The sequence below is a fragment of the Protopterus annectens genome, chromosome 3.part0 (genome assembly GCF_019279795.1).
Source record: "Protopterus annectens isolate FY-2018-M chromosome 3.part0, PAN1.0, whole genome shotgun sequence".
Lineage (NCBI taxonomy): Eukaryota > Metazoa > Chordata > Ceratodontiformes > Protopteridae > Protopterus > Protopterus annectens.
In genome coordinates, this window is record NC_056731.1 from 1,605,678,597 (window position 1) to 1,605,697,808 (window position 19,212).

At 39.9% G+C, this 19,212-nt stretch overlaps 1 protein-coding gene across 1 annotated transcript in view; it reads right to left on the minus strand.

The window, feature by feature from the left end:
* STK3 (serine/threonine kinase 3) overlaps window positions 1-19,212 on the minus strand; it is a 3,088,627-nt gene that overhangs the window by 1,528,351 nt on the left and 1,541,064 nt on the right. The window lies entirely within an intron of this gene.

The window sequence follows — 19,212 nt, forward strand, 5'->3', positions numbered from 1 at the left end:
ATGTCAAGCAGAGCTCCTCCTTGGCCCTCTTCAAAAGGAACCTTGACGATTGGATGGGAGATGAGAAATTCACCCCGGGGATCACGTCAGTCACCCTGCTAGACAGGGGTCCATGGAAGTAAATATTGTGGGAAGAAATACGCAGGGAATTGTTCGGCTAGGCTTGCATAAGCCCTAGGGCCGATAGCCTAGCACCAACCTATAAACCTATGAAACAAGGAGAGCCTGGGATTTTGGATGCAGGCCTTTAAGGAGAATAACAATAATCATACAGAATATTCTAGCCATAAAGTAGCAGAGAGTATTCTAAGAACTAAACTAACACGGGAATGGAAAAAGGAGATCCTGACGATAGAGATGACTCCAATTAGGGACACAGGCAATAGTCAAGAGGAGGCTGGAATTTATTGGCAAAAACTGTCAAAGGAAAGTACAGTTGTGTACACTTACCATAAATGTAGATGTTCCAAGTGTATTCACTGTTGCAGTCATTACACTTGGGTAATCTGCTACAGGTTGCCCTCAGTCGGCCTGATTAACAAAGCCTTGGGTCCTGCATCGGTTGCGGTCCCTTCTTCCACGACGTCAGGTCGTCAGGCGTATAAAACATGCAGCCGATGCCATTACATCAGGTTTTTCTTGCCCTAGATGTCAGGCGCCCCCCCCAAATGGGGAGCAGAATATATAAATAGTTTTAAACACAAAAATATATATACCTCCAAACAAAAGCAAATACACCAAAAAGGCTTTTAAGTGTAGAAAAATAAAGGAGAGGAATAGTAAGAGAAAAAACACGGGGCTGGAAGGAGGGTAACCAGGACTGCAACAGTGAATACACTCGAACATCTACATTTATGGTAAGTGTACACAACTGTACTATGTTCTTCGTGTTTCACTGTTGCAGTCATTACATTTGGGTAGATTCCCAAAGCTAAGGTTGGGAGGATGGATTTCTACAGTATTAGGACCGGCTAAAAGGCCCTGCAAAACAGCAGTGGCAAAGCCAGCTCTGGATTTAGAGAAAATGGTAAGTGATAGTGCTTGGTGAAAGTATGAACTGAACTCCAGGTAGCAGCTTCTAGAATATCCCTGGTAGGAACACCTCTGAGAAAGGCTGTAGAAGTAGATGCAGCCCTGGTGGAATGGGATCTGATCCCCTGGGGGATAGGTTTTCCATGGTGCTTGTAGCAGAAATTAATGCAATGGCTTATCCATTTGGAAATGGTTTGCTTTGAAATAGCCTTTCCCTTTGCCCCTGCAGCAAATGCTACCAACAGTTGTTCAGATTTTCTTTGAGATTTAGTCCTGTCCAAGTAAAATCTAAGTTGCCTGTGTACATCCAATGAATGCAGAATCCACTCCCCTTTGTTCTGTGGATTGGAAAAGAAAGTTGGCAAATGAATGGACTGATTAAGAGCCACAATGGATACCACCTTAGGCATGAAGGATGGGTTGGTCCTGAGTGACACCCTGTCCACATGAAAGATGATGAAAGGCTCCACTGCCATAAGGGCCTGCAATTCAGAAATCCTTCTAGCTGAAGTGATTGCCAAAAGGAAGGCTGTTTTCCAGGAAATGAGTTTTAAGTCTGCAGTAGCAGCTGTCTTGAAAGGAGGTAGAGTGAGTTTTTTCCAATACAAAGTTAAGATCCCAGGCAGGGGTTTGAGCTTTCCTGGGTGGCCTTACGTTTTTGGCCCCTCTGAGATACTGCTTTAACAGAGGATGAGAGAAGGGGGGGGGGGGGTTCTGTGTTATAATGAGCTGAAATGGCTGAGGCATGGATTTTTATGGAAATAAAAGATAGGCCCTTGTGAAGCATCTCAGTTAAGTATTGCAGAATCTGAGGTAAATTGGGCATTGCTGTGGTCATTCCTTGAGATTGATTCCAGGCACAGAATCTTTTCCATTTGTCAGCATAAGACTTTCTGGTACTAGGACTTCTCACCTCCAAAATGACATCCATCACAGGTTTGCTGAGAGATGCTAAGGGAGAATTTAAGTGATTAGCCAAGCTGCAAGATTCAATGTTTGGAGATGAGGGTGCAGAATTTGGTTGTTCTGCTGAGACAGTAAGGGAGGTGGCTGAGGCAGGTGCCATGGAGAAAGTTGTGACAGACTGCGCAGGAGTGGGTACCAGTGTTGGCGAGACCAGTCTGGAGCAAGCAAAATCATCTTTGGTTTCTCCTGTTTGACTTTAGTAGAACTTTGGAGAGCAAAGGCAGAGGGGGAAAAGCATAGACTGATAGGTTTTCCCAGATGAAGGACAGAGCATCCACTTTCCAGGCTTTTTTGTGAGGGATTCTTGTGCAAAATTTGTCCAACTGGTAGTTCAGGGTTGAGGCAAAGAGATCTATGTCTGGGCTCCCCCATTTGCATGTCAACATGTTGAAAATCCGTGGTTCCAGTTTCCATTTGTGTGGGTCCATGAGATTTCTGCTTAGATCGTCTGCCAAAATATTCAGCTTTCCTGGCAGGAATTGAGCTTGTGGTTGTACTTGATAGGTCAAGGCCATGTTTCACAATGCCATGGCTTGTCTGCAGAGGGGGTAGGAATGTGTACCCCCCTGCTTGTTTATCTACCACATAACTGTGGTGTTGTCCGTCTTTACCATTAGTTGCCCTGGATGAAGGTAGTCCTTGAAGGCTGTCAGTACTTTCTGTACAGCTAGCATTTCTTTTTGATTGATATGAAGGTGCATTTGATTCAAGCTCCATTTGCCCTGAATGCACTTCCCTGCCAGATGAGCCCCCCATGCATAGTCTGATGAGTCTGTAGTTAGGGTTTGGGTGGTGTGAATGGCAGTCCCTTGTTTTGGTGGCAGGCCTTTGCCCACCAAAGGAACTCTAGTTGCAGGCAAGGTATGATAGGAATCATTGTTTCCAGGCTGTGAGAATGTTGACTCCATAAACCTTTTAAGTACCACTGAAGTTTCCTCATATGCAGTCTTGCATATGGAATTAGAAGAATGCAGGACGCCATGAACCCCAAGGCTTGCAGTATTTGTCTTGCGGATAAGCAGGGTTTTTGTGGTCACCTGTCTGAAGTAAGTCTGAATTTGCTTTTCTGGCGCAAGATAAGCCATCTGGGCAGTTGTATTCAAGCTTGCACCCAGGAATGTTATTTATTGAGAGAGTACTAGTTGTGATTTCTTTTCGTTTACGGCGTACCCTAGACAAGTTAGGATCCTTTTTACAAACGCCAGATGTTTTACAAGAATGGCCTTGTTTTCTGCCTGAATTAGACAATTGTCCAGGTATGGATATATTTGAATATTTCTTTGCCTGTAAAATGCCATTACTGGAGCCAGGCACTTTGTAAAGACCCTGGGCACAGTAGATAAGCCAAAGGGCAGTGCAGAGAACTGATAATGCAAAAAGCCTGCCTTGAAGTGGAGGTATCTTCTGCAAGATTCCCTGATTGGGATATGCAGGTATGCCTCTTTTAGATCTAGAGTTGCCAACCAGGCATCTTTGCCTAGCATAGAAAGTAACTGGTGAAGAGTCAACATCTTGAATTTTGGAATGTCCAGGAAAGTGTTTAGAATAGACAAGTCCAGAATTGGACACCATGATTTGTCTTTTCTGGGTACCAGCAAAAGTCTGGAATATAAACCCTGCCCCTTTTCCCCTTATGGTAGTTGAGTAGCCCCCATGTTTAAGAGGGAAAGTACTTGTTTCTGAGCCTCTGCCCACTGATTTGGGGGCAGGTCTGGCCATCTGCTTAGAGTTGGCAATGTGTGGAAAGGAAATCTGTATCCCTGGGACACTATATTTAAAACCCATTCGTCCTGGGTTATAAGTTGCCAGTTTTTTGCATGAAGTGCCAGTTTTCCCCCCAAAGGGGCAGCTAAAAGGCAAGTGCTTGGTAATTCTAAAGGAAAGTCATCGAGACTGTTTACCGTAGGGAGGTGTCTTGTTGTTTCCAGATTTGGAAGAGGAGGCACCCCATTGCTTAGTTCTGAAAGTCCCTTGGGACTGAAACTTGGTGCTTTTGGCATGTCTGGGACTGGCTTGAGTGGCTCTGGAAGGAACTGGAAAGGACCATTTCTTAGTAGGCCAGTGTCTACTAAATCTTGGAGGTTGTACTTGTAAGAAATCTTTCACAGTCTGCATAGATTTAGCCTTAATCTTCCATCTTTTTTAGGACTTCTTCTGCCTTATTGCCAAACAGACGGTCCTGCTGCAAAGGAGCATCCAAAAATTTTGCTTTAACATGATCAGGCAGAGACTGCTCCTTAAGCCAAGCATGCCTTCTAAGCACAGACCCACTAACAGCAGCCCTGCAAGAGGCCTCCAAAGAATCAAAACCACATTGCAAAGTATGTTTTCCAACTTGTTCAGCTGAATGCAATAATTCCTGTAAATCTTTATTTTCCACACAGTCAGAAATCAACATCATTTTCTGTTTAAGCAGTCCCATGATATGCTGCTGATATTTAAGCATATGAAATTGACAGTTTAAAGCCCTGAATGCGAAGGCTGCAGAAGTATAAACCTTTTTTCCCCATCCATCCAGCACCCTGAAGTCTCTATCGGAAGGGGTAGGATTTTTAGCAGAAGAGGCCTTAATGCTCTTGGGCCCCTGAGAAATGGTTTCAGGGTCCGCAACAGAATTTTTGAAAAGGAATTTGTGGGTATCAGGAACCCTGTAGTATCTGTCTGGCTTACAAGGGGCCGGAGGCATAGAATCATGGGCCATACTGGATTCTGAAAACACATCATCAACAATGTCTAAAACAGAAGGTATAGCCAAAGGCCTATGCTGAGGAAGAAGAAGAAAATCCCTAAGCCTCTTTTTGGATTCAGAAAAATCCTGACTTTCCCAGTGGAAATGTTCCCTTAAGGTATGTAAAGTTTCCCCAAAAGAAAAATCCTCAGGGGGAGAAGCAGAAGGGATGGAATCCTCTGCATCAGAGTCCTCATAAGTAGGTATAGACAAATCCTGTTCATTAGAAGAGTCAGAAGAAACAGAATCCTGTTCAGAAGATTCATAGTCAAGTTCAGGCCTAGGCCTCTTTGAAGGTGGGGGTTGGCTACCCTTGATTAGAGTATTAAATCTTCAACCATTTTGATCATTTGTTTTTTAGGCATGGGGCCTGCAGATGTGGTCTAGGCGTTGTTTTTTTAGACACAAATCGAGATTTTGGCCTTAATATTGAAGATGGCGTTGGTTTAATATACAAATCTGTAGGCCTGAATACACCCTCAGATAGCCGGTGCCTGCACAGCGGCTCCGGACCCACCCAAGGTGGAGACATCCGCGGGTTCCATAACTGAAGCATCTTGCGGCATACCGGACTCCGAATGGGTCTCATTAGAGGCCTGCGAATCAGAAGTAGCGGGTATCAGGGGCTGCGAAAGTGCATCACTGAGTACCTGCGAACTGGCGACTGGCTTAGGAGAAGCGTCGTTGGCAGTTTTGGACCTCAACGGCCTGTCTCTGTCTTTTTCTTTGTGTTTTTTAGGTATTCCGGTAGTCGGATTGCTAACCGAAGTCATTTCTGGAAAATTAAACCGTGATCCAAAATATTTAGAAGCAAAAATGTACTGACGACGGATAGTGCATTGATTAAATAAAGCACAGAACCGACAGCAAGGTATGTCGTGGTCAGGGCCTAGGCAAGGAATACAGTACAAGTGAAAATCCTTATGAGGTATTTGCTTCCCACAAGTAATACAATTAACTTTTACTGACATTGGTAAGGAGCAAGCAAAAGTTTCCCAAACTGGGTACTTAGCTTTTTAGTTGAAGACTTTGGTTCTGAAACTCGAAAACGAAAATTTCATGAGTCGGCCGACCGGCACTTGAGAACTGCTTCTGCTTCGGGCACCGCGCAGCAAAAAAGACTGATGTAATGGCATCGGCTGCATGTTTTTTACGTCATGACATCATGGAAGAAGGGACAGCAACCGACGCAGGACCCAAGACTTTGTTAATCAGGTCGACTGAGGGCGACCTGCCAGCAGATTACCCAAATGTAATGACTGCAACAGTGAAACACGAAGAACATCCAAAGTATTGGGAGTAAATAACTAGAAAGGGAAGGATGAAAGTATAGGGAGACAACAAGAATTTATTTCGATTGCAAGTTAGAAACTGCCTTCCCCATCAGAGATTGATATCAGAGTATAGGCAAAGAGAAAGAAATAGGGGGGGGGGGGGTTAAATGAAAGGCCAGCACTGGTAGAGTTTTTAACAGAATCTAGAACAGAAGCTGCCATTAAGAAAGGAATAATTAGTACAGCATATAAAATACTGCAGGATAACTATAAGAATCAGAGAAGGTTAGAATGGATTGGGAAGAAAGAACAGATAATCAGTTCACAAAGAAACAATGGGAGGATATATGTATGTCTCCCAAATATGCAACAAAATCTAGAAGATTTAAGATTTTTGCCTGGGAATGTTTACATAGATATTTTTAAACCCCAAGCAGACTCCAGAAAAATTTTCCTCAGGCAGACAGCAAAGAAAGAGGTAATTGAGAACATGTTTTCTGGAAGTGCGGTAAGTTGGCAGACTAAGGATTCTCTGCAGGATGTACTGTCAGAGATGCTGGGTGAGCAAATTAGTCTGATGAGGGAGATGATTTTTCTGAATTATGATACAAATTGGAACTACCTAAACATCGTAAGGCCTTGCTGTGTCTAACAATGGTGGCTACCAAAAAAGCAATTACTAGAAAATGGAAATCAAAATCTAAACCAACTATTCTGGAAGTAGTGAATATAGTAACAGAGATAAAAACAACTGGAATTGAGATCTTTAGAAAAGGGTAGGAGCAAACTACACAGGAAAAAATGGGAACTGTGGGTACAATACATACAAGGGAGGAATGAGATTTAAAGGGTGGCAGGATTTAAATGAGCTATGCAATGTTTGAGTGAGAAAGACTGGGTAGATTATAAGTGATGTATAATGTTTGCAACTACAAGTATGTCAGTATGGTTTGTGGTGTAAAATGCTTGCAACTAGGATTTTGTCTGTGTGGTTATCATTTATATAAATGTATGATTTCCTGTGTAGTAAGTGATGGCTTAATAATGATATTTCTTGTTTAAAATAGTCAGGAATTGAATAATTTAAGTAATATTGCTTAGGTTATATGATATATAGCAATATATGTGATGTATAGTGTTTATGTTAATATAGTCTGATTACTTTTATGAATGTAAATTTGCCTATGTCACAAGTGATAATTTAGTAAAGGTGTTCGGGGGAAAAAAAAAAGAAAACCCAAAAAACTACACTCTGAAGCGGAAGTGATGACAACCTAGGCTGAACTACATAAATCTCCTATGATAGCCAAAACAGTGATATGCTAAAATATATCTATCCTTTCCGGCAGCAAAATCCAAGTACCCTACATTCCTATGTCAGAAGGGAAATGAGACCCCAGGGGAGTAACATCCAGAACTGGATGTACAGGGTTATGATGACTGAAGTCACTGCAGGAGGATTGTTAGTATCTAGGTCATGCTTAAGACCACGGCAAATTAGTAGAACTGCCGCCTTCCCCCCACAAACGCACACAATTGCAAGCACACATGTTGCTGTTGGTAGACCAGTATAGAATCATGAAGTGCCACAGAGGTGCCAGCATAGTCCTCCCCTTAGGAAACTTTGAAGCCAACACATTACACAAGGCCATGTTACTAAGCATACTCTCTGGCAGTAACGTAACTTCTTTCTCTTTTGAGATTGGCTTGGCTTAGAAGACAGCTTGCAGATGATAGGCATTAGGGCTAATAATAGTCTTTCACAGTGGTGTGCTCCCATTTTCTCCTAAAGATGTCATCAATCAGATCATGGGAAGCCTAGTTGAGGAGCATGTTCAACTGAAATGGGCATCCAGGACACTTTTTTCCTTAAGCTTTTCCTTATAGGAAAGCAACTTCACCTTCAACTATTCTTCCTTCACTACCCAGGTTTCTGTACCATTCAGTAGTACTGGTCGCACCACTGTTTTGTACACCTTACTTTTAAGCTTCTTTGGCATTCCTCTGTCACAGACTACACCTGATACTCTTTGCCAGTTGGCTGCAGCCTCTCTGATTCTAGCTTTGACCTCTTCATTCAGAGTGCTCTTCTCCTCAACCACCCCTCCCGGATACTTGAAGCTGTTTACCTGTTCCACCATCTTCCCTTCTATCTCTATTTGAGCTTCTTCTGATTTCCCCAATTTGCTGCCATTACCACTGTCTTATCTGTGCTTAATTTCATCCCATGTGCCTTCAGATTTGTATTCCATTCTCCTATCCCTTCCTGAAGTTCTAGCTCAGAGTTTGCCTGTCCTGCCACATCATCTGCATACAGCAGCTTTGTTGATCTGTTCCCTCCAATCTGTTTGCTAATGTAGTCCATCACCAGTATGAACAGCTGTGGGCTCAGAGCTGAACCCTGGTGTACACCCACTCAAACTGGGAACCCCTCTGTGAGGCCGAACACTGTTCGTACTTGAGTCAATGGCTCCTTGTACATAGCCTGCAATAATTCTACCAATGTTTCTGGGACTTCAAACTACTGCAGTACTGCTCAGATCAGCTTTCTTGGGAGCTTGTCATAGAGTGGATATAAAAAGTTTACACACCCCTGTTAAAATGCCAGGTTTTTGTGATATAAAAAAATAAGACTACAATAATTCATTTCAAAACTTTTCTCACCTTTAATGTGACCTATAACCTGTACAATTCAATTGAAAAACAAATCTGTTAGGGGAAAAAATATAAAAAATAAAAACGTACAATACGATGGTTGCATAATAAGTGTGTACACCCTTAAACTAATACTTTGTTGTATGTGCATACCTTTAAACTAATACTTTATTGAAGCACCTTTTGATTTAATTACAGCATTCGGTCTTCTTGGGTACGCATACACACCTTCCATCAATTAAAGAGACTCTGATTAACCCCAAATAAAATTCAGCTGTCCTAGTAGGATTTTCCTGACATTTACACAGTTTCCTGCTACAGCAAAAGCCATGGTTTGCAGTGAGCTTACAAAGCATCAAAGGGATCTCATTGTTGAAAGGTATCAGTCAGGAGAAGGGTACAAAAAATTTCCACAGCATTGGCATACCATGGAAAATAGTGAAGAGAATCATCAAAAAGTGGAGAAAATATGGGACAAGAGTGACGTTGGAAAGAACTGTATGTCCCTCCAAAACTGATGAAAAGAAAAATGAAAACTGGTCAGGGAGGCTGCCAAGAGACCTACAGCAACACTGAAGGAGCTGCAGGAATTTCTGACAAGTACTGGTTGTGTACTACATGTGACAACAATCTCCTGTATTCGCCATATGTCTGGTCCATGTGGTAGGGTTGCAAGACAGAAGCCTTTTCTTACACAGAAAAACATCCATGCCTGGCTAAAATTTGCAAACCAATATGAGTCTCCCAAAAACATGCGGGAAAATATGTTATGGTCTGATGAGACCAAGGTTGATCTTTTTGGCCACAATTCCAAAAGGTACATTTGGAGCAAAACCACCACTTTGCATCACCAAAAGAACACTATTCCCCAAGATGAAGCATGGTGGTGGCAGTATCATACTTTGGAGTTGCTTTTCTTCAGCTGGAACTGGGGTTTAGTCAAGGTGGTGGGAATTATGAACAGTTCCAAATACCAATCACATTTGGCCCAAAACCTTCAGGAGTCTGCCAGAAAGCTAAAGATGAAGAATTATTTCACCTTTCAACACAATGACCTCAAGCATGCATCCAAATCAACAAAAGAATGGCTTCACCAGAAGAAAATTTAAGTTTTGGAATGGCCCAAACATAAATCCAATAGAAAATCTGTGGGGTGACCTCAAAAGGGCTGTGCACAAGAAATGCTCTCACAATCTGACAGATCTGGAGCGTTTCTGCAAGGAAGAGTGGGCAAATATTGCCAAGTTAAGATGTGCCATGCTGATAGACTCCTACCCAAGAAAACAAAATGCTGTAATTAAATCAAAAGGTGCTTCAACAATGTACTAGTTTAAGGGTGTGCGCATTCAACAAAGTAACAGTGTGCACACTTATGCAACTAGCGTACTGTAAGTTTTTTTATATATATTTTTCCCCCTAACAGATTTGTTTGTTTTTCAATTGAATTGTACAGGTTATAGGTCACATTAAAAGTGGGAAAAATGTTGAAATGATTTATTGTGATCTCATTTTTTTATATCAAAAACCTGGCATTTTAACAGGGGTGTGTAAACTTTTTATATCCACTGTATGCTTTCTCCAAGTGTAGGAATGCCCAGTTGGAGTCTCTCATCTCTACTTTCTTCAAGTATCTGTCTCAATGCAAACATTGGGTCAGTTGTGCTGCATCCTGATCTCATCTCCCATACTGCTCTGCGTATCCGTATAACAATCACCCTTCTCTAGAACTTTCATGCAATGTGGTAGGTTTGATGCCTCTGGACTGCGCACAGTTGTGGATGTCCCCTTTGTTCTTGTACACTGGCACAAGTATGCTTATTCTCCAGCCATCTGGGATACTCCTTTCTCTCCATACTGCTATTAGTACCCTCAGGAGCCATTTCTCCCCTATCTCACCCATCATACCTGCTGTGACCCCATCTGAGCCTGCTGTTTTCCCTGACTATTTTCCTTAGTGCTGTTTTTACTTCTTCTAAAGTGGGCTCCTCCTCTTCTCTCATCATAGGCTGTTTCTGGGGCAGTACATCTTCTGTGGGGTTTTCTTCATTCAGAAGCTGCTGAAAATACTCCTTCCATCTGCCTTTGATGTCCTGTGGACGGGTGAGTAGGTTGTTGCTGGCATCCCTTATGAAGGGTGTCTGACTATCTTCTTTATCCTTCTGTCTTTGCCTTGCAACCTGACATAGTTTCTTTGTGCCCCTTACTGAGTCACTTTCCAGAAGCTGCTAGTGTCCCCCTGATGCCCTACTCTTCGCTACTGCAATAAATACACCCCTACAAAATAAAAATATAGTTAGGGACCTAGATACTTGGAATAATAGCTCTCATGCTTTGACCATCATATTACAAATGTCATCCAGAAACTCTTATTTAGCTCAGCTAATTGCCAAAGGAATATAATTGAAGGTCTAAAGAGATAATCATTCCCTTATACTCAGCACTGATTGTAACTCGTTCTGTCAGGATAAAACAGACAACTGTAGATTCAGTTCAAGCAGGTTTATTATATCCAAACACATCAGGATTGAAGCTTAGTAACAAACTCAAACTTATAAACAGATATACTACTGCACTCATACATGTTAACACTCTGGTTGTTCTCTCAAAATGGAACTGCTGCTTACACATGCTCTATTTATTTGCATGTGTCCTTAGTTTGAAATGCTTCTTAAAGTTACAACACACACACTATTCTACATCCTCCCTCTTTAAGGAATAGGTCATGCACAGTAATAATGACAAGAATTATTGATATAGATCCAGCACCAGGAGAAGATCAAAAATTAAATTCTTTTATTGTGGCAAACCCAAAAATCCATAAGTAGCAAACCGGTTTCGACTTGATAATGGCCTTCTTCAATGCATTCATGTTTGAGACAGGTCTATATACTTATATATGTATAGAGACAATGAAATTAATTAGTGTCTTACATTGATTGGTTGCAACCAAATTAGCTTAACTCATTGAGGCCAGGTTTGAATAATGCACCTAGCCTAATAATCCAACCTGACTCCTTTTAGTTTAAAATAGAATGCCATCCTGATTTACATGATTTATTGCATTGAATTCTATCGATTACAGTAAATTTGAACTTTGCAGTTTTATGATTCAAAGTATGTTTATATAGAGCACTGGATAACCTTTTATTTTTAATGTCGCTCAAATGTTCACTGATTCTAAATCTAAAGGGTCTTGATGTTTGCCCTGCATAGAACGCATGAGCAAAAACAGGTAGCTAAATAGATTACCCAATCGCTACTGCAGTTCCCAAAACATCTTATGTCATAGACTTAATGTGTTTTTGCTAGTGAATTCCTTTGTTTTGACTATATGTGTACAAGCACTACAATAACCACAGGTAATATGTATATGTGCAGTAGCGATTGGGCAATCCATTTAGCTACCCGTTTTTGCTCTGCATTCTATGTAGGGCAAACATCAAGAACCTTTAAATTTAGAATCAGTGAACATTTGAGCGACATTAAAAATAAAAGGTTATCCAATGCTCTATATAATCATACTTTGAATCATAAAACTGCAAAGTTCAAATTTACTATAATCGATAGAATTCAATGCAATAAATCAAGTAAATCAGGATGGCATTCTATTTTAAACCAAAAGGAGTCAGGTTGGATTATTAGGCTAGGTGCATTATTCAAACCTGGCCTCAATGAGTTAAGCTAATTTGGTTGCAACCAATCAATGTAAGACTGTAATTAATTTCAATGTCTCTATACCTTTATAAGTATGTAGACCTGTCTCAAAGCATTAATGCACTGAAGAAGGCTATTATCGAGCGAAACCAGTTTGCTGCTTATGGATTTTAGGTTTGCCACAATGAAATAATTTAACTTTGATGATCTGGTGCTGGATCTATTTTGACTGTGGCATTTATGGTTTAATCCGTGCACCTTGTCTCCCCCTGTGTATTTGGTTGGGTCTACAGTTTGAGCACACGCTGGAGGATCTTGGGGAAAACTCATCTAAATTAGTGGCTTCTTACCCTTTGCTTAAGCTGAGGCAGGCGTTGGTAATATATATTTTTTAACTCCTTTGGGATCCACGTCATTCTGAACAACTTTTAGAACATGGTATATTTCTTATCAGGGGAATATTAAAGTATTGGACTCTTGCAGTTTTGTTGGATTCATGATCCAACGTGAAGCTTCCTCACTTCAGGGTTTCTCTGTTAAGTTTCTCCTAAGCAAGTAACAACATTTTCAGACAAACCACCTTGGACATTGCTATCCCATTATAAGTTGTTTGGATCAGGTACTGTTAATACACATTTTTCTTGTGATATATTATCACCCTTTGGCTGCAAAACTGTTTTGTTTTAAAAAAACATCTTATATTCAACATCTTTTATGATCTTGGAACAAGATTTGAATTAATGTATTTTTATTGGCCATAAGGGTTTATATCACATTTTCAACTTCGTTTCCTTCGGATACATATGAGCGGTCATGTATGGTGTTTTTGGACATACTGTTTGGTATGGTATAGATCTTGGCAGGGACGCCATTTTTATTTATTCTCAGTTATTCACGTATGTCTATAATCCATCAACATTAGATCTTTATTACACAGCCTTTCTAGCCGGGCTGTACCATCACCACGGATTTAGAATGAAAACGGTTGTTTGGTGGACTTTTGAATTTAAACATTTGGAACTATTAATCACAATTTCATGATTAGACACAACATGTTCCTGGTTCACGGTTGATAGCATGGGCTTGGACTATATGAATAATCTTATATGTACTGCAGTTGGGAACTTCACCAATTGTTAATCATAAGGGATCTAGGCTGATTTTTTGCTGGATCTCTATAGCATTACATTTGTTACTGGCAGAGATGCCATTTTTTGAACTATTCAATTTAAATATTTGAGCAACCATTCAGAATTTTATATATTGAGCAAGTGCATGCTTATGTTCACTTTGTTTCTGTATTATACAATGTGATTCAATTGTAGTTTTCAAAACAGGTTTATTTTTCAATTGTTCCGATATAATTAACCAATATATTTTCAGGTAGGAATACATGAAAATAGTTGATGCTTTGGCTTTTACTATACTGGGGCTAATTTTGGTGGATGAGGAGCAAAAACACTTGCCAATAGTATGCTTATGTAAACTTATCACTATAATTTTTATAACTAATGATTTCTCGGGGCATGGTCCTGAGTGTTATACGTATTGTTTGATTGATACAAAACTGACACGAGTTTAGTTGGCGGTTTAGTCTATTACATTTTGGTTCACCTTTGGATGTCGGTGGATATTCATTATCATTTTTACATTTTTGTGGCTATGGCAACATGTATTTTCCACAGCAGTTGCCGATAAAGCTGTTCTTAACTTTTATATGACTAATATATACGAGGATTGACCGCAATTCATTTCCAAACCAATTTATTTGTTTTGGAATATTTTCTGACCTTATTTTTGGATCCCTAATATAGCTTTAATATGGCCTTCAAGAGTTAGATTGTTTTTTTTTTTATAAATTAAAACCTCAGAAGGAACATCTTGCAGGTAACTAGGAATTTGTGGATGATTTCTTACATTCAAATGTCTGGTCCCAGCAACCTCCTCTAGGATTTTCCAAGGATTTTGGTTTACTAATTAAGCTATACAGCCATAGGGTGATACTTGTGGCACTACATCAGGCAGATATTGCTATTTATATATGAGATATTTATAGACCCAAAAGTGGTACACTTATTTATGATTTTTAGGGACACAGACGAACGGTCAGTTCCTATAAAGATAGTGTACTATTATTCCAACAGTGATAATTTGTGTTCACTGATACTATCAACAATTTTTATGATTTTTTTTTTTGGGGCCAATTTTTTCATAGGTGGCAGAGACATTTGTCGGCCGCCCTTTACTATCTGTTACATATATATAAATACGTCCTATATATGCTATTAGTTTACCTTAATTTTTACATTCTTTGACATCTTGGAGCTTTACATTTTTTGTAAAAACATATATAAGTGGGTGGCAGAGACGAAGGTCGGCTACCTATACAATTTTACTTGTTACTGGGTCGACCTTTGATAAATGTTTTTTACAGGCTTTTTATAATTTTTTCATCTGTATTCAACTGCCAATTGCTATCTATATTCTTGTGCCATGAAGTGTGGTCTTTTGGCCACGTTTCATCTCTCTGTAAAGACCGTATAAATCTATTTAACCAATTAATACATTTAACAATATTTATATTATTTTTTACTGGTTTGGACATTGAAACATTTTTCAGAGTGGTTGGCCATGTTCCTCAATATATTTATTACTATCCACCTATCGAAGTATCCATATAATTACGATTTTCTATATTCATAGGTCACAAAAGTCTCTAACTATATTCCTATCCCCCTTTTTTGAATTGGGAAGGTACTATCCACTCACTAATAGGGAATAGACATGGATCTTACCAAGCTACTGGAGGGTCTGTCAGCAGACCGTGATAATTTAGAGATCATTGGTCTAACACAACCTAACTCAACAAATCCCATTTTAGGGAGGGAAGATCCAGACAACCTTTGTGGTGTCTTATTCCAGAAGATGACATAAAATATGAGGACTCTTAGGTCCAACATATGGCACCTCAAATTATTTAAAGCCTATAAGCTAAAGGATATCACAGCAAGAGGCTTAAGAGTTCGGATCCAACCTTTGGTGAACCAGATAGACGACCAACTATCCCATGACTGGACCCAAGCGCAATACAGAGCATCCATGCTTTCTGTGGATGCTCTGACTGAATATTATGAGAGAACAATAGACAAATGCATATTAGAGGTTACTGCTAATTGTGAAGAGGTTAGGGTCTATGAGGCAAAGCCCTTTTATAGCATACATCCGAATAATTTGGCAAAAGATCTATTATTAGAAGAACAACTGATTAAGAAAAAAACACAAAAATTCCATAGGGATACTATGGACTACGATAAGGGTAAGCCATTTGTTACACACAAAAAATGTACGTTTTTATGGTTCTGGTCCTAAGGTAATCAATAGGAAGAAAAAAACAAGATCTATATTAAGAAATAAAGAACAGGGGTATAGTGGGACATCAGGGAATGATTCATCCTTCATCACTGATTTAGATTCTCTATCTACCCAAGAATCTCCAGGGGCTAAGAGGAAATCAAATAGAGACCCTTTAGGCGTAAGAAACATAGGGGGGCAGGAAACATCATTGAATACTGACAACGTACACAATATTTCCTCATACAATTTGTCGGATGCCGAAATAAAATTGCTCAATAAGGGTCTCAATTTTGTGCCTTTTTTTTGTTCCTAAACATACTTTGGTGAATATCATCAATGATTTTTGTAGATTACTAAACTTAAAAATATTTTTCTCTCTGACACACAGGACACTCAAAGACCTACTGACTTTCGATTTGGGAAATCTAGTTTCATGCCTCCAATGGACAAACATGTTGCAGTTTTTCAGGAATGTGTACTTAAAGATCTTCATTTTCATCATGAATTACACCGTATTAAACATAACCTGTCCAGACCAGAACAATTAGCCTTACAAAATCTTAGTAAAAAACAGGACCTAGTCATTTTGCCAGCGGACAAGGGAGGGGTGGTAGTCATTATGGATTGGAGTATGTATTATACGGAAGCAGAGAAACAGTTATCAGACGTCCGATCCTACATACAGATGGTCCTAGATCCAACCCTTAATTTCAAGAAATAAATTGATTCTTTTCTAGACCTAGCTGTTGAGGAAGACAAAATTTGTCAGAAAACTTGTAAACAACTTAAGGTTTCTGAACCCCAACCTCAATATCTCTATCTATTGCCTAAGATACACAAACATTAGAGGCCTGCGAATCAGAAGTAGCGGGTATCAGGGGCTGCGAAAGTGCATCACTGAGTACCTGCGAACTGGCGACTGGCTTAGGAGAAGCGTCGTTGGCAGTTTTGGACCTCAACGGCCTGTCTCTGTCTTTTTCTTTGTGTTTTTTAGGTATTCCGGTAGTCGGATTGCTAACCGAAGTCATTTCTGGAAAATTAAACCGTGATCCAAAATATTTAGAAGCAAAAATGTACTGACGACGGATAGTGCATTGATTAAATAAAGCACAGAACCGACAGCAAGGTATGTCGTGGTCAGGGCCTAGGCAAGGAATACAGTACAAGTGAAAATCCTTATGAGGTATTTGCTTCCCACAAGTAATACAATTAACTTTTACTGACATTGGTAAGGAGCAAGCAAAAGTTTCCCAAACTGGGTACTTAGCTTTTTAGTTGAAGACTTTGGTTCTGAAACTCGAAAACGAAAATTTCATGAGTCGGCCGACCGGCACTTGAGAACTGCTTCTGCTTCGGGCACCGCAGCAAAAGACTGATGTAATGGCATCGGCTGCATGTTTTTACGTCATGACATCATGGAAGAAGGGACAGCAACCGCGGGACCCAAGACTTTGTTAATCAGGTCGACTGAGGGCGACCTGCCAGCAGATTACCCAAATGTAATGACTGCAACAGTGAAACACGAAGAACATCCAAAGTATTGGGAGTAAATAACTAGAAAGGGAAGGATGAAAGTATAGGGAGACAACAAGAATTTATTTCGATTGCAAGTTAGAAACTGCCTTCCCCATCAGAGATTGATATCAGAGTATAGGCAAAGAGAAAGAAATAGGGGGGGGGGGTTAAATGAAAGGCCAGCACTGGTAGAGTTTTTAACAGAATCTAGAACAGAAGCTGCCATTAAGAAAGGAATAATTAGTACAGCATATAAAATACTGCAGGATAACTATAAGAATCAGAGAAGGTTAGAATGGATTGGGAAGAAAGAACAGATAATCAGTTCACAAAGAAACAATGGGAGGATATATGTATGTCTCCCAAATATGCAACAAAATCTAGAAGATTTAAGATTTTTGCCTGGGAATGTTTACATAGATATTTTTAAACCCCAAGCAGACTCCAGAAAAATTTTCCTCAGGCAGACAGCAAAGAAAGAGGTAATTGAGAACATGTTTTCTGGAAGTGCGGTAAGTTGGCAGACTAAGGATTCTCTGCAGGATGTACTGTCAGAGATGCTGGGTGAGCAAATTAGTCTGATGAGGGAGATGATTTTGATTTTTCTGAATTATGATACAAATTGGAACTACCTAAACATCGTAAGGCCTTGCTGTGTCTAACAATGGTGGCTACCAAAAAAGCAATTACTAGAAAATGGAAATCAAAATCTAAACCAACTATTCTGGAAGTAGTGAATATAGTAACAGAGATAAAAACAACTGGAATTGAGATCTTTAGAAAAGGGTAGGAGCAAACTACACAGGAAAAAATGGGAACTGTGGGTACAATACATACAAGGGAGGAATGAGATTTAAAGGGTGGCAGGATTTAAATGAGCTATGCAATGTTTGAGTGAGAAAGACTGGGTAGATTATAAGTGATGTATAATGTTTGCAACTACAAGTATGTCAGTATGGTTTGTGGTGTAAAATGCTTGCAACTAGGATTTTGTCTGTGTGGTTATCATTTATATAAATGTATGATTTCCTGTGTAGTAAGTGATGGCTTAATAATGATATTTCTTGTTTAAAAATAGTCAGGAATTGAATAATTTAAGTAATATTGCTTAGGTTATATGATATATAGCAATATATGTGATGTATAGTGTTTATGTTAATATAGTCTGATTACTTTTATGAATGTAAATTTGCCTATGTCACAAGTGATAATTTAGTAAAGGTGTTCGGGGGAAAAAAAAAAGAAAACCCAAAAAACTACACTCTGAAGCGGAAGTGATGACAACCTAGGCTGAACTACATAAATCTCCTATGATAGCCAAAACAGTGATATGCTAAAATATATCTATCCTTTCCGGCAGCAAAATCCAAGTACCCTACATTCCTATGTCAGAAGGGAAATGAGACCCCAGGGGAGTAACATCCAGAACTGGATGTACAGGGTTATGATGACTGAAGTCACTGCAGGAGGATTGTTAGTATCTAGGTCATGCTTAAGACCACGGCAAATTAGTAGAACTGCCTTCCCCCCACAAACGCACACAATTGCAAGCACACATGTTGCTGTTGGTAGACCAGTATAGAATCATGAAGTGCCACAGGGGTGCCAGCATAGTCCTCCCTTAGGAAACTTTGAAGCCAACACATTACACAAGGCCATGTTACTAAGCATACTCTCTGGCAGTAACGTAACTTCTTTCTCTTTGAGATTGGCTTGGCTTAGAAGACAGCTTGCAGATGATAGGCATTAGGGCTAATAATAGTCTTTCACAGTGGTGTGCTCCCATTTTCTCCTAAAGATGTCATCAATCAGATCATGGGAAGCCTAGTTGAGGAGCATGTTCAACTGAAATGGGCATCCAGGACACTTTTTTCCTTAAGCTTTTCCTTATAGGAAAGCAACTTCACCTTCAACTATTCTTCCTTCACTACCCAGGTTTCTGTACCATTCAGTAGTACTGGTCGCACCACTGTTTTGTACACCTTACTTTTAAGCTTCTTTGGCATTCCTCTGTCACAGACTACACCTGATACT